General features: G+C 34.9%; 1 protein-coding gene across 1 annotated transcript in view; it reads left to right on the top strand.

Annotated features, from left to right (window-relative positions):
* Nucleotides 1-2517: 2517 nt before the first annotated feature.
* The window catches only part of LOC101888860 (uncharacterized), a 65868-nt gene continuing 42070 nt past the window's right edge, over nt 2518-26315 (top strand). The window contains exons 1-2 of the mRNA XM_059128346.1: nt 2518-3093; nt 13489-14959. The gene's annotated coding sequence lies outside the window, so the exon portion shown is untranslated. The remainder of the gene's footprint in view (nt 3094-13488; nt 14960-26315) is intronic.

Genomic DNA, 26315 nt, shown 5'->3' on the forward strand with positions numbered 1-26315 from the left:
TTATATCATTGAACATCCACGAGTATTTTTTCCTTACATTTTAAAAACCCATTAATTGTTCTTCCTTGTCCTTGAAATTCAGGAAGGCTTTCATATCCTTTCAAAAACCCACTAGTCTTGATTCAACATCTTTGAAAATCAACGTGTTTTCAAACATATTTTTGAAAACCTGTTTCAATACCCTTTAGAATCCTTGATATTCCTGAAAATACACGAGCTTTGCTTGAAAATAAAGAATTTTTCCTACTATATCCTACCCCTAGAATCTTGCTTCGATGTCCTTGAAACGTAATTTCCTTCCAAATCCAATAGTCTTGATTCCATATCCTTTAAAATTTCCAGGTCCTGAATCAATATCCTTAAAAAACCAAGCATTTGTTTTCATATCCCTAAAAATCTACGACCATTGCTTGGAAATAAATAAGTTTTCCTTTTATGCTCTGAAAACTCCAATAGTCATGCTTTCATGTCATTGAAACGTAATTTCCTTCAAAACCCAATAGCCTTGATTCCATATCCTTAAAAATTTGCACGTCCTGAATAATTATCCTTTTAAATCCAAGAATCCATTGCTTGAAAATAAAGAAGTCTTCCTTTTATACTCTGAGAACTCCAATAGCCTTGCTTCCATGTCCTTGGAAATTTCGCAAATCTTGCATCCACATGACTGCAACGTTATTATTAAAGTTCCATAAGCCCTCTTTTCAGTTTCTGGAAAAACACAAGAGTTTTCAAAGGATGGAAGAAAAGCCCACAATTTTTTTAAGGATATGGACTCGTAAATTTTCAAGAATTAAATTAAAAAAAAAACAATAAAGAAAGTCTTAAAGTCGGGCGGGGCCGACTTTATGATACCCTACACCACTTTGCTAATTTAGTAGAGCTCCACATAACAATTAAAAGTTTTTATGGGAGAATTCAATCATACACGCCATGATTATAATTATAATTTAAAGTTCAAAGGACTAAACATGCCGAAGCATTTGTATCTTTTAAATTCGGACTTGTATTGACCATTTGGTGCACAATTAATTTGAAATCGGATAAATATATATATGGGAGCTATATCCAAATCTGAACCGATCTCGATAAAATTTGGCAAAGATATTTCTGAGCTGTATTTGATATATTTCCCTGAATATCGTTGTTACGGAGTGCATATTACGGTTGTGGGTAACAAATATAACAAATCGGATGAACAGTATATGTGGGAGCTATAGCTATATCTGAACCGATCTTCACCAAATTTGACATACTAGCTTCTAGACTCAATTCGGTCGTAAGTGCCAAATTCCATCCCATTTGGACAAATATTAGACGTTTGGTACACAATAAATGGCAAATCGGCCGAAGTTATATATGGGAGCTATATCCAAATCTGAACCGATGTCGATAAAATTTTGCAAATGTATTTCTGAGCTGTATTTGATATATTTCCCTAAATATTGTTGTTGCAGAGTGCATATTACGGCAGCGGTGGACAAAAAAAACAAATCGGATGAACAATATATATGGTAGCTATAGCTATATCTGAACCGATTTCGATCAAATTTGGCATACATATTTTCAGGCCATACAATTCGGGCTGATATACACGTTTGGTGCACAATAAAAGGCAAATCGGGCGAAGATATATATGGGAGCTATATCTAAATTTTGACCGATTATCTCCAATTTCAATAGGGTTCGTCCTTGGGCCAAACAAAAGATCTTTGCAAAATTTCATCTGGATCGGGCAATAAATGCGACCTGTACTTTGTTTACAAAAATACATGGACAGACGGACGGACAGACGGACGGACGGACATGTATAAATCGTTTTATCCTTTTTTTATCCGATATCCTTGAAAATGCCCAAATTTGGCTCCCATGCCCACGATTGTTTCTAAAAAAATCCATGGAAGATACTAGATAGAAGATAGAGACTATATAACAGGCCCCTCATTTTGATTGCCGACTTCCATGTGGAAACCCCAATGATTAGAAACTGGGAAAGTTTCTGTGCCACAAAAAAGACAAAACATGTTGGTCTCAGTTATTAAACCAGCTGTTTGTTTAGCAAGTGGCACACTCAGCCAGCAAGCTCTGGCTGAGTGTGCCACCAAAAAAAAAAAAAAAAACACAACACAATAGACTTGTTTACAAGGGGGACAAAATTCGGCAGACGACCCCAAGCGAGATCCACAAGAAGACGCTCTACACACAACGCCAGCAAACAACAAAAGAAGACGTACAACAACAACAAATAGAAGAAGAGCAGAAGAGCACACCGCATAGAATCGCAAGCAAAAGCGTCTGAGATGTGGTGAAGCCAGCTGACTACTCTACAGTCGCAAAGCATGAATGTGTTGAGCGGCGAGCGATTAAATGAATGGCTAGATCGATGGGACGGATGGATGATGTGTGTGCGTTCACGCTCAGTGGGATCTTGGCAGCAGCAGCAGCAGTGCGGCGACGGAGAAAACAGCGGCGCCACCAGCACCAGCACCAAACAACAAAATCGTCGGACGCACTCATTGGAACATTTCAGTTTCGATTTAACACTGCTTGGCTAACGACGTCGGCGCAGTTGTGGTATTGTTTGAGAAAAAGAATAGCTAGCAAAGAAAGAAAGAACGAAAGGAAGCAGATTCAGTGTCTAGAAAAAGAAGAAGAAGAAAAAGATAGAATACGCGTCGCGTTTTTGCCTTCAAAGTGTTTGTGAATGTGAGAAAAATGTGAGAAAATCGAAAAGAATGTGAAAAAAAGAAAATACAACCACCAGGTCAGAAAGAAAATTCAAAAAAGAAAATTAACCGAAAAAAATAAAAATTTCACATCTATGGGGTGTCCATAGATAGCAACGACAATCAAATCAAATTCAGAAAAAAGGAAGAAAGGAAAAAAAGTGATAAAAATTTCAAGAGCAAAAGAATACAATAACAACATCAAAAAAAATCATAAAAGTGTTGTAATTTTAAGGAAATAAAAAAAAGAATAATTATTATTTTTATAATGACAAAATTAAAAACAACAAGAATTGCTTTTGCGGAGAACTTCAAGTGGTGTTAGCGCTACATAAAGCCGGTTTGCTCTCCGATATTTTCCAAAAAAGTAAGATTTTGGTTAAAAAAAAACACCAACAATATCACCACCATCAGTAGTCGTCAGTCTCCACTACCTACTTCACAGAACTGGTTTAACTTAACCCAAAACATTAAACAAAGAAGAAATAAAACAAAAAAAAAAACACAGCAACAAAAGACAAAAAACCTTAATACGATTGTTCTCCATTGAGGCATACATCCCCAACTACATCACCACCACTACCACCATCGCGGTGAGCTGAGACCATTCGCCAAAAGACTTAATCATCTTCCACTTAAATTTAGAAATATGAATGTGAGACCAAGTTTTAAGTTTAATTTTGACCAGAACACAGAAAATGCCGCCAACACTAAGTGCTAAATGGAATATAGATCAGCTTATCTTTATGTCTCCGTTAGCCCCCCGGGGCCATACAATAATGTAAATTTTTAATGTAAGGTCGCTCGAAAACATGTGTCCGAACATGATTTTCACTTTCTTTTTAGCTGAAAGTGTTTTTTGTTGTGTTCGGGAACATTAAAGCCGTCAAAGGGTGATAAGATTAATTGCCTGTTCCCATGAGAATACCCATGAGAATATTCTTAAAAGTGTTGGGAGATTTAATTAGCTTTTAACGGCTTTGAATATGAGAGGCAGGCCGACTCTTGTAAACGAATCAAGGGCTAATTTCTCTATAACGCAGGAAAATAGAGGAGGGCACTGAGCACTCCTAATTTTTTTTTTTTTTTTTCTTTTTGATTTGCATTTCTGGAAATGAAAAATGGAGGACGGCCCTGAGCACTCCTAATTTTTGTACCCTACACCACAATGTGGTCAGGGTATTATGTCTTTGTGCATTTGTTTGTAACAGGCAAAGGGTTCCTTTTGATGATCTGCATAGAATCACATTCTGAGTCGATTTATGCATGTCCGTCCGTCTGTCCATGCATTTTTGTAAAAAAATGCAGGCCGCATTTATCATTCGATTGAGATGAAATTTTACACAAGTCATTTGTTTGGACGAACCCTATGAAATTGGAGATAATCGGTCAAAATTTAGACATAGCTCCCATATATATATATATATATATATATATATATATATATATATATATATATATATATATATATATATATATATATATATATATATATATATATATATATATATATATATATATATATATATATATATATATATATATATATATATATATATATATATATATATATATATATATATATATATATATATATATATATATATATATATATATATATATATATGTATATATATATATATATATATATATACATATATATATAAACGTGTAATATCAGCCCAAATAGTATGGAATTTTGCACATACAATCAAATTTGGCATACTTTTTTTCAGGCCTAATTTGATTGTATGTGCAAATCGGTTCAGATATAGCTATAGCTCCCATATATATTGTTCAACCGATTTTTTATTTTTTTCCTCCGCAGCCGTAATATGCACTTCGTAAGAACAATATTTGGGGAAATATATCAAATGCAGCTCAGAAATACCTTTGCTAAATTTTATCCAGATCGGGACAGTTTTGGATATAGCTCCCACATATTACTTCGTCCGATTTAATTTTTATTGTGCACCAAACGTCTAATATTTGCCCAAATGGGATGGAATTTGGCACTTACGACCGAATTGAGTCTAGAAGCTAGTATGTCAAATTTGGTGAAGATCGGTTCAGATATAGCTATAGCTTCCATATATATTATTCATCCGATTTGTTATATTTGTTACCCACAACCGTAATATGCACTCCGAAACAACTAAATTCAGAGACATAAATCAAATACAGCACAGAAATATCTATGACAAATTTTATCAAGATCGGTTCAGATTTGGATATAGCTCTAATATATATCATTATCCAATTTCAAGTAAATTGTGTCCCAAATGGGCAATACAAGCCCCAATTGAAAAGATACAAATTCTTCGGCAAATTAAGTCCTTTGAACTTAAATTATAATTATAATCATAGCTTGTGTGATTTAATTATCCCATAAAAACTTTTAATTGTTATGTGGAACTCTACTAAATCAGCAGACTAGAATATATCAATAGACCTCTAGACTAGAATATGTCAATAGACCTCTAATTTAGAGTAGATATCAGATTTCGAAAAAAATATTACCACAGATTATTAATTGATGATCGAACATCAGCCAAGATCCAAGTTTGGGGCAATATGGCCACACCCCTCAAATTACATGAGATATATGGGTATTCCAAATGTTGATTATTCGGGAGGTATGAGTAAATATATCCTATACTAGCAAGTCCAAATACTCCAAAACCTTACACATACACTTATATTCAAAATTTTCCATTATCGAAAAGGATAATCGAAAAATGATTACTTTTTCACAAAAAAAGTCTTCAAAATTGTTCGTTCTGAAGTTTACCGAAGAGCATATTGGTAAACCCTTGCACAATAAACCCACATAAAATTTTACTTGCCAAAACCAATTCAACGACTTTTCATACTAAAAATTGACCACCATCATATCTAAGTCCTAGAAACCAACAGTGCGTCAATATTAAATTTCAGAATTCAAACCTTATCTATTCACTGAACGACGAATTAATTACCATTTAGTACTTTTCGAACAATCATAGTACGCATTCTCAAATCCAAGTCCTTCTCAAAACTATATTCCAGTAGTGACCTCGATACTAAATTTCAAATTTCCGGCTCTATTCTAAAACAAGTTAACAAGAACTTTTAATACCCTGCACCTTAGGGTAAAGGAAACATTAGAAGCCATTATGACCCACAAATACCAATTTTTAGACATATTCGTGGGAAAATCATCAAAATATGGAATATCGGAAGGTACTGCTATATGGCTATGGGCTATGGCTATGGGCTATACAAAAACGTGAGCCTATACATACAATGTTTCGCCAGTGGAGCTAGAACCCATTAGGACACACAAATACCAATTTTTAGACAAATCCGAAATATGGCAAAAATCATCAAAATACCGAATATCAGGAGGTACCGTTATATGGGGACTATACCAAAAGGTGGACTGATTTATCTCATTTTCAATACCCACCATCCTAGACACAATACAAATTATTCTGCTAACTTTTGACGCTCTACGTCAAATAATGTGTTCTGTATCGTGATTTCAACAGACAGCCGGACATCATTAAATTGACTTAGAATTTTATGCTGATTATGGATATATACACTGTATGGGGTCTACGACGAATATTTAGAGATGTTACAAAGGGAATGACAAATTTCAATTTCAATCAAATTTCAAGATTACAACACTATTCCTCCACCCAATACCCAATTTAGTACCACTTAGTACCTCAATTATAGTATACAGTTTCCATGGACATATCTTAACCACACACACCAACAATGGCATCTAAAGGGTGCCATAAAAAAACTGCAACAAATTTTTTACATTTTTTTTTTAAATTTCATTGAATGAAAGCAAAAAATGTCGGAAATAGCATCAAATTTTAGAATAAGTCTAGTTTTTTTTCGAATTTGTCACCCTTGGCACGAATTATGGCCTTCAAACGGCCACGCTGCCCGAATGTTGCTCTACGGTATTTTGGCCCATTCCCTTGCTTCGCTTGCTTCAGGTGATCGATACTTTGATATTTTTAGTGCCAACATTCCTTTCCAAAATACTCCAGACACAATAGTCCAACGGATTGGTATCCGGAGATTTTGGTGGCCATTGTGCGCTGGAAATGGAACCTCATTTTGTAACCATTCTTGGGTGGCGCTTGCTGAGTGTTGGAATGTCCAAGGTCTGCGTCCAAAATGTTTGCGTGCTCAAGGCTTTAATACACCCTCCAGAATATTTTCGCGATAATATTCGGCATTTATTCTGATGCCACGGTCGATTAATACGAGCGGAGAGTGATCATCGCCTGTTATGGCGGCCCACACCATCACCATGGCCGGCGCGTGAGTTCTGGTGGCTAACCGAAGGTGCACATTTTCAGCTGACCTCTTTGGCAAGTAAGCACGATCATTTTGTTTGTTTACAAACTGCTGGACAACGAATGTTTTCTCATCGGAGAAAACCTAATTCGGCAGTTCACCACTTTCGGCCAAGCGAAGCAACTCTTTATCTCTTTTGAGTCTATTTTCTTTCTGTTGCGATGTAAGTTATTGTACTTTTTGGAATTTCAATGGCTTTACCCCGAGCTCATTTTTCAATATTTGCCGAATGGAAACATTTGCGATATGTTCAGCTCACGAGCCATTTTTCGGCCACTGCAACGCGGGTTTCAATCAAGTCGCTTCTTTATTTTGGAACCAGTATCACGGTAACGAGCGATGGTAGGAGACACAAAAGATTTATTCACATTTAAATGCTGGAGTTCTCTAACGATAGCCACTTGTGGTTTTCCAGCCGAATATAAAGAAATTACACTATCACGCTTGAATTCCATCACGAAAATTTTTTTTCTGGAAAATTCTCACCAAAATGCTTTTGTACGCTTATAAGCAATATAATGAGCTGTCACTGGAATAATTTTAACAGCTGTCGGACGAATGGCTTAGAAATGACAGCAGTCTGAATTTGGTTGCAGTTTTCATCTACCATATATATCATATAATACGGCCAAAACGTGTCTCATCGAAAGAACGATTTTAGTCCCTGGGTCTTTTTGTAACAAATCCGTTTCAGGATATATGGTATCGCCCTAGCGATGTCCGCCCGTCCGTCCGTATTTCTCTCTAACTGGCTGGTGCGCACGATTGCTCTCGAAACAAGTATCCGATTTGGTCCAAACTTGGTACATCGTAATATTATTAGATGAGTTGAGTTCGGAGATGGCCAATTCTTCTGGTACCTCCACGAAATTTAAAAAAATATATATATATTCTACTGTACAGAAAGATAAAAGATGATCCGATTTTGTTTCAACTTTGCAAATCTTACTTTTTTTGTATTAGTGTTAGGTTATGTGAGAAAATGGGCAATATCGGTGCACTCCATCAAGTATCTCCCCCACAAAGGGTCAAATTTTTGAATAATTATAATTCTTATATAAAAAAAAATGGCAGAAAAGTTGACATTTCATAAGAGCCCCGGCACTTTGTTCCCTCTCCTTACGAACAAGAAACTTCTCACCAAAGATAGTGTCGGAATTTAGATTTGCGAAAATAATGTGACCAGCCCATAAAAGAGGTTGGCTAAACAGAAAACTTATCTTAAATACATTCATCCTTTCATAGAATAACGTAACGTTATCTAAGAAAAAAAAGCTTAGCTCGCCACTTAAAATAGAAAATAAAAAGAACAACAAAACTAAAAACGAAACATGATTTATAAATTATTTTCTAATTCTTTTTTTGCGAACTTGCCAAACCGCTCGACCATAGACAAAGAAAGAAAGGAACCCTCTCTACCATAAAAAGAATAGCTGCTGCCGATGACGATCACAGGCAGAACAAACACGGGCGAAAGAATAACAAAAGCATTTGCGCAAAAGCATTTTGAGGAAGCGGTTAAGCGGTCTGATTGTTGTTGCTGGTGGCGGGCCATCTACCATAGCAATAATGAGCTCACATAATACGGCTATAGTTTAATGGCCTAAACGTAGAAAATGTTGTCTGCCATGGTTGGAAGATGAGCGGTAGTTACCACGCAACAAAGCCGAAGAAAAGAAACGGAAAAGAAAAAAGAATTGGCGGAGATTCTTGGTTCTTGAGCTGTTTAGAAAGTTCTCTTGGCAGCAGGAATTATAGAAATGGCATTAAATTGCAAATCAGGTGAATGACATAAAATGGCAAGAGATTTGATAAAATGGACTCGAAACCGTTATTCCAGTACACATATACATACATATGTATGAAGACATAACTCTTTATCAGCAAATCACACGTTAAGAGAATTTCAGCTGTTAATGGCCATGGATTTGATTTTACGGCTTAGTGCCTCATTATTTAAATAAAATCTAGAATCGTGTTTGCTATTTAATTTTTATTTAATTTGCCTAAACATTTTCAAATTGTTCTAGGTCCAAATGTGACTTATTTAAATACCCATACAGATTTGAAACTCTGTACCCAATAATCGCTGCATTAACATTCAAATGACATTACAAAATTGTATTTCAAGAAATTATCTATTTATTTATTTGTTTGTTTTTTTTTTTTCAAATCCCAAACAGATGCGGTAGAACAAGTTTTCGCCTTATTAGAAATTTGAATTTTTAAACAGCTTATCAGCGAATTGATATGCAATATTTTTTTTCTAAACGGACTTTCAGTAATAAATTACTTATGATGCGTAAAAGTTATTTTTAGTATTTAATAAGAATTTTAAATCGTATATTTTATTTGCTTGAATTTTATAATTTTTAAAGGTCATTGTGGGGAGAGAGACCTATGCCCCATTTCTGAGCTGACCCATTTTCCATAATATTTTCGAAAGAATAAGTCGTATAGTAGTACTAAAAGTAAGTTGAAAGATGGATTGCTTGGGTACTAAAGTTCAGCCGGGAAGTGCTTTGAATACCCATGGAATAGGGTACGAATTTGGCAATTCTCAAAAACAATAAAATCCGTTAAAAATTTTGTTAAAATCTTAAAAATACCGAATGTAGCTGTTATATTAGGGTGCATAGGTGACATTTGTCATAAGCCATTACAATATTCAAATGCGAAACTTAAAGAAAAACGGTTATAATGTCGATAAAATCAAAATACAGAATATCGGGAGGTACCGTTATATGGGGACTATACGAAGACGTGGACCTACACAGACAATTTTCTGTCTTAGTATGTAGTATCTACTACGAACTTTAAATACCAAATTTGAAACAATTCCGATGAATAAATTCGCTAAAATCATAAAAATACCGAATATCGGGAGGTACCGTTATATGGGGGCTCTGCGAAGAAGTGGACCTGCACAAACAATTTTCTGTCTTAGGCTGTAGTATCCGTTAAGAATCCCGAATACAAAATTTGGAACAATTCCGGTGAATAATGTCGCTAGAATCATCAAAATACCGAATATCGGGAGGTACCCTTAGATGGGGGGCTATACCAAAACGTGGACCTACATGGTCCATTTTCAATACCAAAAGTCCTGCAGACATAACATATATTTAAGTACAATTTTATCAATCTACTTCAATTCAATTCGTTCGGAAGCTAGAGTGATTTTCACAGACGGACAGACGGATGGACAGCGCTAAATCGACATAGAATTTTATGCCGATCAAGAATATATATACTTTTGTGGGGTCTAAAGTGTGTATTTTGAGGTGTTACAAACGGAATGGCAAACTGAATATATACCCTCCATACTATGGTGGAGGGTATAAAAAGGTTCCGAAAATTTTATAAAGTACAAATTTTCTTTTGAGTATATTTGTGAAATTTTGAAACGGACCTTGTGAAACCGGCCTTTTTACATTTTGCAAGTTTCTTCCAAATGGTGGAGGGTATTAAAGGTTCTACACGGCCGAACTGTTTTTAGACTTGTTTGTGTATGAAAGTACAGGCCCATTATTATCTGATCGATACAAAACATTACATTTCGTAGATATAACCCCCATATATAACCTTGTCCGATTTTTATACCCCACACCAAATAGTGGCAAGGGTATTCTGCCTTTGTGAATTTGTTCGTAACATGGAGAAGGAAGCGAGAAAGACTTTTGAGGATCTTCATAGAATCACTTTCTAAGTCAATTTATGTCTGTCCGTCCATATATATCTTTAACCGATTTCGGGTTAATTGTGCTCGAAATGGCCTATGCCAGACCCAATTCAATCTAGAAGCAACTAGATCAAATTTGATGGACATTGGTTCAGAAATACATATAGCTCCCACGTATTGTTTCATTTGATGTGTAAGTCCCACACATTCGTAATATGCACTATAGAAATACCGTAATATGCCCAGAAATACCTCTGTCAAATGTTGTCGAGATCGGATCAGATATGGATATAGTCCTCCTATATGTCATTATTCTATATCAGGTTTATTGTGCACCAAATGGCAATTCCAACAGAATTCAGCCTAGAAGCAAGTACATCAAATTTGGTGAAAATCGATTCAGATCGCTTTCATCGGATGTGATGTTTAAATCCCTCACTTTCGATATATCTATATCACTTCATATATAGCTATAGTTCCCATATATATGTTTCATCCGATTTTATGTTAAAGTCCTTTACATATATGCACTCCACAACCGTGATATTTGATACCGGACGTCAGATACAACCCGAAAATACCTCTGGCAAATTTTATCGAAATCGGTTCCGATTTTTATAGCTTCGATATACATGTTCATGCGATTTTACTGCTATTGTTTACCGTACAGGGTACAAAAAACTGCAAACAACTTCAAACTGCTGTCATTTCCAAGCCACTCGTCCGAACACTGTTAAAATGATTCCAGTGACAGCTGATTATATTGTTTACAAGCGTGCAAAAGCATTTTGGTGAGAATTTTCCAGAAGAAAAGTAATTCGCTCTGGAATTCAAGCGGGATAGTGTGATTTCTTTATATTTGGCTGGAAAACCACAAGTGCCTACCGTTAGAGCACTCCAGCATTTAAATGTGAATAAATCTTTTGTGTCACGAACCATCGAATAAAGAAGCGACCTGATCGAAACCCCCGTGGCTCATGAGCGGGACATATGGCAATATTCTATTCGGCAAATATTGAAAAATCAAAAAGTGCAAGAACTTACACCGCAACATGAAAAACATACTCAAAAGAGCTAAAGAGTTGCTTCGCTTGGCCGAAAGTGGTGAACTGTCAAATTTGGTTTTCTCCGATGAGAAAACATTCGTTGTCCAGCAGTTTGTAAATAAACAAAATTTTTGTGTTTACTTGCCAAAGAGGTCAGCTGAAAATGTGCACCTTCGGTTGGCCACCGGAACTCAAGCGCCGGCCATGGTGATGGTGTGGGCCGCCATAACAGTCGATGGTCGCTCTCCGCTCGTATTAATCGACTGTGGCATCGGAATAAATGTCGAATATTATCGCGAAAATATTCTAAAGGGTGTATAAAAGCCTTGGGCACGCAAACATTTTGGCCGCAGACCTTGGACATTCCAACAGGACTCAGCACCATAGCACTCAGCAAAATCAAGATTGGTTAGAAAATGAGGTTTCTCACTTCATTTCCAGCGCACAATGGCCACCAAAATCTCCAGATACCAATCCGTTGGACTATTGTGTCTGGAGTATTTTGGAAAGCAAGGTTGGCACTAAAAAATACCAAAGGGTCGATCACTTCAAAATGTCAAAAATGTTGAAGAAGGGGATAACATGTCCCCCTTTTTTTAATTACGATGTAACATTGAAAACGGCGATACAAGTGTCTCCTATTTTTATATCCTCCACAATACATAGTATGGAGGGTACATCCGTTTGCTTCCCCCACTCGTCTGTCCATGCGTCTGTTGTAATCACGCTAAAGTCAAAACGAAGAAAGATAGGAAACTAAAATTTTGCACCGATCTGTCTTTTGTCTGCAGGCGGGTCAAGTTCGAAGATGGGCTACATCGGTTCACAATATCGTATATCCCCATAAAAATGTAACTCCCGATATTTGACATTTTTATGATTTTAGTTACATTTTTCAATGGAATTGGCTTAAAATCCACACAAGGAGCTCCTTCTGAGTACTTGACTCTCTGATAGAGAATTGTCTATATAGGTCCACCATATTATATATCCTCCATACAATGGTGCCCCCCGATATTCGATACTTTAATCATTTTAGCCACATTTTTCAATGGAATTGTCTGGAGATCCACACAAGGAGTTCCCTCTAAGTAATTTACCCACTGGAAGAGAATTGTCTATATAGGTCTACGATTTAGTATATCCCCTATATAATGCTAAACCGATATATTCGGTATTTCCATTTTCGCGACATTGTTCACATGAATTGCGATCGTATTTGAAGTTCGTAATGGGTACTACAACCTATGACGGAAAAAACTGATATTGCGTCAAATTTCGTATTTGACGTTCGGATCCTTACTACAACCAATGACTAAAACTTCTCATGCAGCACTACGTCTTCGTATAGACCCCATATAAAGGTTTTCATTTGAGCGGTATTTTTCGACGGAATTTTTTTTCGAGATTTTTCAAGTTCCTTCCGAATGGTGGAGGATATAAAAAGTTCGCCCCGACCGAACTTACCTGCTTTCTTCTTTTAAAATCTGCTGTATTTTTTCTGTAAATATTTTTTATGTTGCACAGCGTATTTATTACATTTGGGACTCTATATTATGCATTGCGTATACGTGTTAACATCACGTATACGTCACACAGAACTCTTTAAACCAATTTATTTCCAATAAAAAGTTTTTAATCCATAATTTATTACATTTTCCTCTCTTTTCAGATCATAAACAACAATAGTCAACAAATCACGTTTTGAGTTTACCAAACATCAGAATAGAGAAAAAACCAATTCCAAAATTTCGTAATTTAATACCCACCAAAAACAAAACAAAAAATATTGAGGCCAATAAAAAAAAAATAAAATAAAAAAACTCCAACCCAAAGACCTACTGTAATGCAACACAAAACGTCTCGTTTGGCGATTAACAAAATCAAAAGACGTTACCGCATGAGTCTGATTGAATTCAATGAGAACAAATTCATAGGGCTACAGCGACATTACCCACCACTGCAACCACGAGCGGAGGGCGCAAAAGCAGCAGCAGCTACAGCATCACTAGTCAAAGAACCACAAAAAAGGTGCTAAAAAGCCCAGCAAAATAAAACAACGATTGTCGGTTAAGTGATGCGAAAATTTTGAGATAAACATTTTGAGGGGTTTGGGGAAAAAATCGTAACGAGAAAAACCTTTGACGAGCGTTTGTTGAACTCCAGTGTTGTTGTTAGTCTATTAGGTTCGCCTGTCGGTCTGTCTGTCTCTCAGCTTCTCTGGTTAACCCAAATAAAATCAAATATTTTGCAATAACACAGATCGACAACAGCTAAAAAAAAAAAAACAAACCTAAAACGGAAAACGCCAACTGCTGTAACGGCAGTGAGAACGAAATCCAACAACAGCAACAACAACTACAAAGAAGAAATAAACACAACAACATTGCAACAAAAGTGCAATAACCCATCCGGGCAAATGAGGGTACTCGTCAATGTTGAATGACTGGGGGAGTAGCAGCCAAGAAGAAACTTTGAACGATCACCAAGCTGGCGAACAAAACAACATAAAATACTGCCAAGCGAGCACTCAAATAGAGCAATAAAAACAACAACAACAGAAACAAAAACAGTGCAACAGATCTGTAGAAAAAAAGAGTCTAAACAACGCAACTGAATAGAAAAGGCTCTGCTCTAGAGACTAGCTAGCGCATCAGCCAGCTAGCCAGCCAGCCAGAAAGCATTCGCATCAGCAATCGCATTTCTTTTAATTAATTTATGCATTTTTATGATTCTCTTGTTTGTAGAAAAGAAAACAACAACAATAATTTTCCAAAACGAAAACAAAGAACCGACCGAAAGAAAGGAAGTGGCTTTGTTTTAAATTTTACAAAAGAAAATATTTTGTTTTGTTTTTCGCAATTTTTTCTATTTGCATTCAATTATCTGAAAACACTCGAATTTTGTTTGGAAATTCAAGACATTTGTAATTATCACCAACTGCCGAAAACTGCCAAAAAAAAATTCTGATAATAAGAAAGATTTTTTTTCGTAGCTGTCATCACTCCTCTTTCATTACTGTGGCCTTTTGTTGTCCGCTGGGGGTGGTAATTATTCTTTCGTTACCATTCGAAATCAATCAGCCACCGCCAATTCATCAGCAAAAACAGGCACAGACGCTCACACACGCCGCCACACCAAAAGTAAGTATAATTTAATTTTCAAAAAATTATTTGTTTATTTTTTTTTTTTTTTTATTATTATTATTCCGTGTTCGTACGTCTGCATCTCCCACATAAATTATTATCAATATCCGTGTGGAGAATTAAACAGTGGTGGGCAAAAGTGGGCAACTTAGAATCTTAGAATAATTACACATAAATAATTACAAGGTAAACCTAATAGATTACGAAAATAGTGATAACCAAATATCAAAAATAGTCATATGATAGGATTATTTCAACAACCTCGATAGTAAAACCAAAAAACGAACCCAAAAAGTAGAAAATCGGTTCATTATGATGGTCGAAATTATAGATAATGATCAGCATAAAATTCTAAGTCGATATAACCATGTCCGTCTGTCTGTCTGTTGAAATCACGATACAGCCCACATTACTTGACGTAGAGATTCAAAATTTGGCAGAAGAATTTGTATTATGTCTAGGATGGCATTTGAAGTTCGCAACGGGTACTACAGCCTGTGACAGAAATTTGTCAGTTCAGGTCCACGTCATCGTCTCATATAACGGTACATCCCAATATTCGATATTTTGATGATATAAGCGACATTATTAACCGGAATTGTTTCAAATTTAGTATTTAAATTCGTAATGGATACTACAGCCCATGACAGAAAATTGTCAGTGCAGGTCCACGTCTTCATATAGCCCCCATATAACGATACCTCCCGATATTCGGTATTTTGATTATTTTAGCGACATTATTCACCGAAGTAGTTTCAAATTTGGTATTTGAAGTTCGTAACGGATACCACTTAGACAGAAAATTGTTTTTAGCTCCCATATAACGGCACCTCCTGATATTCGGTAATTTGATGATTTTAGGGACATTATTCACTAGAATTGTTTCAAATTTGGTATTTGAAGTTCGTAATGAATACTACAGTCTGTGACAGAAAATTGTATGTGCAGGACCACGTCTTCGCATAGACCCCATATAACGATACCTCCCGATATTCAGTACTTTGATGATTTTAGCGACATTATTTACCGTAATTGTTTCAAATTTGGTATTTGAAGTTCGTCATGAATACTACAGCAATGACAGAAAATTGTCGTTTTGGTATGGCCCCCATATAATGGTACCTCCCCATATCACCGATTTATATATTATTCACCGATTTTTTTTTTTTTTCAAATTTCGCACTTGAATATTATGATAAAAGTTGCCTATGCAGGCCCATGTCGTCGTAATTTTATCGGTTTTTATTTTTTGAAAATTGCCAAATTCGTTACAAATGGTGGAGGGTATTCAAGTTTCGGTCTGGCCGAATTTATAGCTTTTTTACTTGTTTTTAAAATTCGGAATTGCCAAATTCAGTCCACTTGGGTTGATATTAACCATTTGGTGCACAATAAATCTGATATCGGGAGATATATTCTAATCTGATCCGATCTCAAAGCATTTTTGAGCTCCATAAGTTATCTGGTACCAAATATCATTCGTGTGGAGTGCATATTAGGCATGTGAGGGACTCAAAACCTTAAATCGGATGAAATATATACATGCAAACTATAGCTATATCTTAACGGATTCTCACCAAATTTGATGTACTTGCTTCTAGACTGAATTCGGATGTGCCAAAATTCAGGTAATTTGGACTGATATTAGTCATTTGGTGCACAATTAACTCAAAATCGGTTAAAGATATATATGGGAGTTATATCTAAAGGATCGTCCTTGTGCCAAACAAATATTGTTTGGAAAATTTCATCTCAATCGGATAATAAATGCGATTTACATTTTATTCACAGAAATACATGGAAAGATGAACGGACTGACATGCATAAATCGACTAAGAAAGTGATTCCGTGAAGATCCTCAAAAGTAACTATGGGTCTATCTCGCTTCCTTCTCTATGTTAGACAAATGCACAAAAACATAATACCGTTACCTCTATGTGCTATAGGGTATAAATAAAAGTGAAAATCAAACTTATAGCTGGGAAGGTCCTTCGAAAATTGTTGTTAAACTAATTCGTTCTAAAAGAATACGAAAAATACTGCACATATGGAGGTGGTTTCAGCAATGTTTACTATTATTGTACGAAAAGTACTGAATGGTAGAATATTGGGTGAAGGGATAGGACTGGAATCCTTAGGTTGAAATTAAAATCTCTTTTGGTATCTGGAATGGTTTTAGAAATGTGTGCTAAAATGGTGCGAAGAATTGGTCTTTGGTAATAGAATGGAGCTGAAATCCTGAAATTTGATATTGGAGTATCTGGAACTCAGATATGGAGGTGGTTTCGGAAATGAGTACTATAATTCTTCGAAAAGTTCTAAGTGGTACAAAATTGGATATTGGATGAAGGGATATAGCTGGAATTCTAAAATTTCATATTGAGGTCTCTGTAGGTATCTGGGAATGAGATAAGGAAGTGGTTTGGATATTTGTACTATAATTGTACGAAAAAAAACAAATTTGGTATAGGGTGAAGGAATATAACTGAAATCCTGAAATTTGGTTTATAGGGTTTACATATGGAGTCGTTGAAATAGAAAAATTGGATGTGGGTCCATTGTGCAATGATGATGTAAATATGTCTTTGATATGCAATGGAAATAAAGGTTATGACGTGTAGTGAAATCTTATAAAAAATATTTTTTTCCTTGACGTCATCCTTTGACGTCAAATTATGCTTTGTAGGATATTTTTGCATTAAATCACATGAAGTACGGTTTTAACCCTAAAATTTAACCCGATACACATGTCTTCGGTGTTTTGCTCAACTTTCATAATCAATTGGATTATTCCTGTTTTTATTTTGTAGTGCATAGTTTTATAGACCATAAAACACTTGGAAAATCCATGATTATAGGTTTTGAATACCATGAAAAATTTTAAATCAACGATTATTTTTAGGTCAAGTATTCCCTGAAAATCTATTTAAAAAATCCATATTTACGAATATAATTTTGAAGATCTTGAAAAAAAATTAAAATAACATACGATTATCATTTAAAAAAAATGGGATCAAACCCACTAATTATTATGTCAATTCCTATTAAGTATCACCACGATTCCAACCCATTCTCAATGTTACGAAACATTGAATCAGTACTTTCTTTCTATTCAGACCAGGCTTCAAGTGCCACAACTTTTGCCACTCCCATCCAAAAATCAGAATTGACAAATTTATTATTCACACATTTTCGTGTTATTAAATAAAACAATTTACCGTTACTACTTGAAAAGTGTCCATTCTTTGTCGAGCTATCTTCTTTTATTGTGCAAATATAGCAAAAAGAGTACCGCTCAGAAACTTCTATAAAATCTTCATTTTTTGTCTTTTTTTAATCTCAAAATGTTTTGTTTATTTCATTTTCTTAACAGGAACAATGGAATTGAAAGAAATTTTTGTTGTTTGAGATTTTGAAAAAAAAAAAAAAAAAACAAAAAAAAACAAAACCTTTTTTGGAAAATTTTTAATTCGTGACTGAACATAATGAGACAACAAAGACTGCTGTGACTGCTTTGAATTATAAACGGGTGACTTTTTGCATAGAAATGAAGACTATATGCAAAACAAATAACTGTTCCAAAAGTGGTAAACGAAATGAGTATTTGAATATTTTGAAATATTTGAAAATATTTGTAGGGGGGTTTCCTAAAGTCTTTAATGGGGACTTTTAGGAATATTCTTAGAGGGACTTTTAAAATCATAAGTGTGGTTATTTTTAGAAATATTTTAAGGGGGAATATCAAAGCTTTTAACTCGGATTAGAAAAAAAATAGATTTTAATGTGGATTTTCCCCAATATTTCTAGAACTTCTAACGTAGATTTATTCAACTTGTAGAACTTTTAGAAAATATTTTTTAAATATTAATGGTAAAGCTTTTAACGTACATTTTTAAAGAATTTTTGCAGAGCTTTTAACGGGGACTTTCAAAGAATATTTATTGAACTTTTAAAGTGGATTTTTAAAGAAAACACATTTTGAGTAGATTTATGCATATCCGTCCGTCTGTCTGTGTATTTTTGTAAACAAAGAACAGATCGCGCTTATTGCCCGAACAAGATGGAACTTTGCACAAAACATTTGTTTTGTCCAAGGACGAACCCTATTGAAATTGGAAATAATCGGTCAACATTTAGATATAGCTTATTATGCACCAAATGGCTAAAACAGGACCGAATTTGGCACATATAACCCAATTGAGCCTAGAAACAAGTGTGTCAAATTTCGTAGAAATCGGTTCAGATATAGCTGTTGCTCTCATATATAATCTTCATCCTTCACAGCCGTAAAAAAGATATTCAAATACAGCTGAAAAATACATTTGGCAAATTTTATCGAGATCGGTTCAGATTTTTTTATTGTGACAATCAGCAGACTTTAAAAATTTTAAATAGTCTTTAAAAGACTTAAAGTAGATTTTATAGATTTTTTATAGGGCATTTTTATAGGCACTACTCAAAAATTGAACTAGATTTTTTTTTATAAATCTTTCAAAAAAAAAAAAAAAATTAAGGTTCTTTGAGAGCTTTTGAAGTGAATTTTTTTCAGAATATTTTCAAAAGTTCTCTGAATATCTTTAGAGTGGATTCTCACGAGTATCTTTAAAATGTTTATTCTCTTTATTTTTCTATTTTTGTATTGATCTCAAAAATGTGTTATTCCTCATTTTTTGCAATAGCTAAAAACACGCTTTCATATAAAAAATATATATAATTTTGATTGACGTATTTGTTGTACAACAAAATCGTCGTTCTCACGTGACAAAAAGAAGAAGCGGGAACCCAACCTGTCTACTTTACGTTTACTTTTCCGTCTTGCTGCCGTAGCACAACACATTTGCCTTTCTTCAATTCATTGTTGTTATTGCTGTTGTTGGTGTTCCACATTTTTGTTTCACTTGACATTTTTTCTCCCTCTCTCCCTCCTAAATTTGCATACATACCTATTTACTTTACTACAAAAATTTACAATAGCCGATTTTGATCTGGTTGAGGAAGCAGCAAAAAAGCACACATTTCAACCGTAAACATGTCCAGACTAGACAATGAATCCAAAAATGGTAAGCCTTGGGTACTACTGGCAGGGGGGAAGGTGTAGTGGGTGGAATTGTTGAACAACAGCCGTTAAGGGTGACATGACAACAATCAATAAATATTCTTTTGGCAAATAAGGAAGAGCATCTTGGCAAAAAATAAAAATAAATGCCCCCCGGCAGCAACAATTCACGACAATTGATTGGAAGTAAAACACTTGACTTTTTAAACAGCGCTTACCATATGGTTTGAGGGGGGTTTTAGCCAAGTAGTCTATGAAGTAACCCACAAAAAAAATTAAAAGTAAAAAAGTATTTAAACACAATTTTAGTTTTAAAGAGGTGAAGGAACATGTGTGAATATTTTTATTTAATTTTATGTTCTTACTCAGAAATGTTTTAATATTTGTCAAACGAAAAATGAGAAATAATTAGCTGTGTAGAAATAGATTCTCGAAGCATTGCTCAGGTATTCCCCCTGTCAAAAAACACCTGTTGGGAATTTCTCAATAAAATATACATACGTGCATATTAAATGTCAATAAATATTTAAAAATATATTCTCGAATTGCATTCAAAGTATAAAGTGGGTCATAGAAAAAGGTAGATCAGCGCAAGTTTTCACCAAAAAAATTGTATAGCATTTAAAAAGTTTTTTTTTAATATTTTTAGAAAAACTAATTAGAATTTTTTTTATTATTTTTAAAAATTGTTGCAAAATCGTCAGGCAAAATCCCATTATTGTTGTTTTTATAAAAACAACGTTTGTTTATGAGTGGAGAACGATGGTAATGTTTACCAGGGGGTAAGGCAGGGAATACCTAGGTTTCGGAAAGAGCCACCAATCCTCATCAGTTCCCTTGTTTCTTGTCTGGGATATTCTCCCCAGAAGTTATTTAAAAAATAACTTCTATGACAAAAAACATTTTTTTTACCCAAGTGACGAGATCGTAAGCTCAATAGAAGAGGAACAAAAGAATTACATAAAACTAAAATTCTTTTGGAAAATCTTCTAAATCTTACAACCGCACTTATAAACATTTACATCTTTCTCCACTTGTTATGCTTGTTATTTTTGAAAAAAAATTTAAAACAAATTCTGGAGGCCTCAATGTGGATTTATTCTGATTTGTGATTTTTTTAATGGCATATCAGAATTTTTGCTGTGTCTCTTAACATATATATTTTTTAAAGGATATGAGCTTCTATTTATACCCTCCACCAAAGTATGGAGGGTACATTAAGTATCCGAATTGATATCGGGTATGAAGATGGAAAATCTCCTTCTTCTGATACATCCACCACAACGGTTCGAAATTTTGAATAATTATATTCTTAAAATGCGAAATAAGCACCCGATTATCCTCAATTTTTACACATTCCAATATTTCTTTAAACAAAAGATTTGGTGTATAGATGATACATATCGGCCCAACAGTTCCGATACCACCTCCACAAAGGATCACAATTTATAATAATTATATCTCTCATAATATGCGAAAGAAATCAGCGATTTTTTTAAACTATGCTTCGGTCCACTATATCTTGTAAAGGGCCAACAGTTTGAATAATCATAACGCAAGTCAAAATATATTTAAACTAGCAAGTATCCACTAAGGTCGTCTGCGAAAAGTCCACCTTAAAATTTTGGATTCGTTCCACGAGTTCGTGATAGGCCTTTTTATACCCTTAGCCATATGGCTAGAGAGGGTATAAAGCATTTAATATGGGCAAAACGTGCCTCATCGGAATAACGGCCTTTTTAGGTAACTTTGGACCAAACCCGTTTCAGGACATTTTGAGTCGATCTACCGATGACCGTTCGGAATATTATTATCAAACTTATTAAATCAACATTTTCAAAAAAATATATATTTTACTGCACAGAAAGAGAAAGGATAATCCGATTTTGCTTCAACTTTGTAAATCCTAATATCTGCATCAGTGCTAGGTCAGGTGCGAAAATGGACAATATCGGTCAACTCCGTCAAGTACCTCCCCCACAAAGTGACAAAAATTATATATCTTATAAAATGTGACGTAAGTCTTCGATTGCCTCCAAAGTACACACATCACAATATTTTTTATCGGTCCACTCCTCCTGATACTCCCCCACAAAGGGTCAAAATTTTAAACATCCATTAAGCTTATAAAACACGAAATTAGCATCCAATTCCATTCAGGCTTGGCATATCTCAATATTTCTATCAACACAAGATCTTATTTAAGGATCGTAGAGATCGGATCAATTCTTCTGATACCTCCCCCACAAAGAGTCAAAGTTTTGAATAACCAAAATGACCATAAAATCCGAAATAATCATCCGGTTCTCTTCATATATCACACATCCCATTATTTATACTAACACAAGATCTGGTGTAAAGATGGGATATGTCGGTCCACTCCTTCTGGTACCTCCCCAACAAGGAGTCAAAAATTTGAATATCCACGAAGCGAATAAAACGCGAATTCCAACATTTCTATCAACACAAGATCTGGTATAAAGATTGTAGAGAACGGACCATTCCTTCTGATACCTATCCCACCAAGGGTCAAAATTTTGAATTTCCATGAAGCTCATAAAACGAGAATCATCCATTTCCATTCAGACTTGGTACTTCTCAATATTTCCATCAACACAAGATCCGCTATAAAGATGTTTGGGATCCCCAGAATAAGATTCAAGATTTTGAAAAACAAAACGCTCAAAGAAATCGAAATAAGCATCCAATTCAACTCAAATTTCAAACATACAAACATTTTTACTAATACAAGATCTGTTGTGAAGATGATATATATCTGTGAATCGCTTCTGGTACCTCACCCACAAAGGGTCATAAATTTCAATAATTTTATATGTCATAACTTGCGAAACAAGTCAACGATTCTTTGCAACCTAAATATTTCACACAACCAGAAACCTGAGGAGAATATGGAATTTATAATATCACATAAAATTGGATATAAATGTCCGATTTTCGGATTCCCAATATTTTATCTGTATTAGATGAATTACGAAAATGGAATATTTCGGTCGACTATATCTGGTACCTCAGGCATATTTTAACATTTTCTAAAAATTATCAAATATATCATATAAAGTGAAGGATATAATCAATATAGTCCAAACCTGGCACATCACAATATTTATATCGGCTTTATTTTGGTCCGATACGAAATGCACAATATTGGCCCATTCCTTTGGAACCTACTCCATAGAGGGTCAACAGTTTGAATAATCACAACAGAAGTTAAAATATAGTTAAGTAATCGAACATTGGCTGAGGATATACATTTGCGCCAAAAACCGACTGATACCTTTTATTATACCCTCCACCTTGGAAAGGAGGGTATATTAACTTTGTCATTCCGTTTGTAACATCCTTAAATATTCGTCTTAGACCCCATAAAGTATATATATTCATAATCAGCGTAAAATTCTAAGTCGATTTAACGATGTCCGTCTGTCTGTCTGTCTGTCCGTCTGTCTGTCTGTCCGTCTGTCTGTTGAAATCACGATACAGCCCACATTATTTGACGTAGAGGGCCAAAATTTAGCAGAGCTATTTGCATTGTGTCTAGGATGGTTGGTATTGAAAATGAGATATATCGGTCCACGTTCTGGTATAGTCCCCATATAACGGTACCTTCCGATATTCGGTATTTTGATGATTTATGCCACATTTTTTCACGGATTTGTCTGAAAATTGGTATTTGTAGGTCATAATGGGTCCCTGAGCGTGTGGCAAAACATTGCATGTATAGGTTCACGTTGTGGTATAGCCCCCATATAAACTTACCTCCCGATATTCGGTATTTTATTTTTTTTTTTTTTTTGCCACATTTTTTCACGGATTTGTCTAAAAATTGGTATATGTGGGTCATAATGGTTTCCAGCTCCGGTGGCGAAACATTGCATGTATGGGCCCATGATTTGGTATAGCCCCCATATAACGGTACCTCCCGATATTCGGTATTTTGATGGTTTTTGCCACATTTGTTCACTGATTTGTCTAAAAATTGGTATTTGTGGGTCATAATGGGTCCCTGAGCGTGTGGCAAAACATTGCATGTGTAGGTCCACGTTTTGGTAAATCCCCCTTATAACGGTACCTCCCGATATTCGGTAATTGGATGATTTTTGCCACATTTTTTCACGGATTTGTCTGAAAATTGGTATTTGTTGGTCATAATGGGTTCCAGCTTCGGTAGCGAAATATTGCATGCATGGGTCCATGATTTGATATAGCCCCCATATAACGGTACCTCCCGATATTCGGTATTTTGATGGTTTTTGCCACATTTTTTCACTGATTTGTCTAAAAATTGGTATTTGTGGGTCATAATGGGTTCTAGTTCGTGTGGCAAAACATTGTAATTATAGGTCCACCTTTTGGCGTAGCCCCCATATAACGGTACCTCCCGATATTCGGAATTTTAATGGTTTTTGCCACATTTCTTCTAATGTTTCTTTTACCCTAAGGTGGAGGGTATTAAAAGTTTGGCCCGGCCGAAATTAATGTTTTTTTACTTGTTTCTTGTTATTTCAGTGATATTCCCGGTCCGCCCAAATCTTTTAGTTTTACAAAATACTGCTTCAAAAAGTTTCAAGATGGCAGACGTTTTTCATATGGGAGCACAGACTTTATTTTGCCTTCAATGACAGACTGAGCAAAGGCATAATAAAATTTTCCATAAACTTCAATTTAAAACATGTGTTTTCAAATTAACGAAAACAACTGTTTTTCAAATTAGCATATTTATTTAAGATTAATTACTTGTTGCCAAACACAGGCACACACACATCCACAAACGAAAAAAGTTTTCAAATGATATTTCGATTTATGTGAAATCATAAATTACACACCATCCAACATTACATGGCCCAAAAAACTTAATAATACATCAAAATGCTGATTGTGCAATTTGAATTTTCACCATATGTGGGTAATAAAGAAGATTAAAGCAATAAAACAATGGGGGTTGGGGTGTGGTGGTGGTGGAGAAAACCCCCCAGAATTGTTTAAAAAGAAATTCATTTATCTTCACAAAACATTACTGGGAAGAGGTGCTGGTGTGGTGCTGCGTGCCGCCGTTCTCTAATTAGGGCCAATAAAACATGAAATGCGTGTGCCAACAAAACGAAAATAAAATTATGGTTTAAATAAAAATTAAAATGTTTAAATAGTCTTTTTTATTTTATAAACAAAAAACTGCCGTAAATTTCATAAGAAAATAAATTTCACTCTCATTTCAAATTTAAGTGCTTGGGAGAAACACGATTTCCCTTTGCTTCTTCTTTTAAAAGGGGTCAGGTCAAATTGAGGGAAGCAAAGTGAAAATCTAATTCAGTTACTTTCCAAACAATGCCATAGGGGTTAGCACAAAGTACAACTTTTTTTTATAAATTTTAAAATAACAGACCTCTGTCTCCCAAAAAAGAAACGAAAGGGAAGTAAGAAATTTTAATTCAAATCATTTTGTGTGGAGTTTGCTATTTTTGCCTACCACACACCTAAACATCTTTGTGTGTATTTGTGTGACCCAGTTTCTTTGCCATGTTACGGTACACATATTTATAGTTCTTTGGGCCACAATTAAAAAAGAGCGTTCTCTTCCCGACCACCCCACCTCTCCAGAAATGTCTACCATAATTAGTGCTGAATTTGTCTGTTACGAATTTTTATGAAGCGCAACAAATGGGAAGGAGAAATAAAAGAAACCTCAACTCTTCAAAGGTAATTAGCAGCCACAAATCACAGCTGCTGCTGCTGTGACTGCATTTATTTAGCCTTCCTTCAACTTTTTTGCTGGGCTTTATATATTCTTGTCTGTATGTCTTTGGTCTTTTGCAAACACATTATGTTTTTTTTTTTTTTTTGTTTATATCCACCTTTTGTTTTTGTTATTGTAATTTTTAAGAGATTTCCGCTGAATTTAGCCAGTTTTCGTTTATTCCGAAAATTTATTACCACCCCATTTGTGGTTTATACAGAGAGAATTTTCAAGGTAGGCAGTGGCTTTGGCCATAGCTACCTTGACTACCTACAGCCAGCCAGCGACGGTCATCATTCAGAAGAAATAAAATGTAAATAAAATTTTTGTAATAAAATTCAAAAATTATAAAATTTATTGGCTGGAAGTGAATACCTAGAGAAATATTTGTGTTCGTTGGTATAAAGGCTACATCTGATTGATGAAGAACATAAAGCAAATTGTCCAAGGGTCAGATTGGTATCGGAGGAATTATATTTGCTTATGAAATTGAAATAAAATTTTAATTTTAATTTTTTTTTAATTAAAATGGCATGAATTTATTG

This window comes from Musca domestica, unplaced genomic scaffold (assembly GCF_030504385.1).
Source record: "Musca domestica strain aabys unplaced genomic scaffold, Musca_domestica.polishedcontigs.V.1.1 104, whole genome shotgun sequence".
In the NCBI taxonomy this organism is placed as follows: Eukaryota; Metazoa; Arthropoda; class Insecta; order Diptera; family Muscidae; genus Musca; species Musca domestica.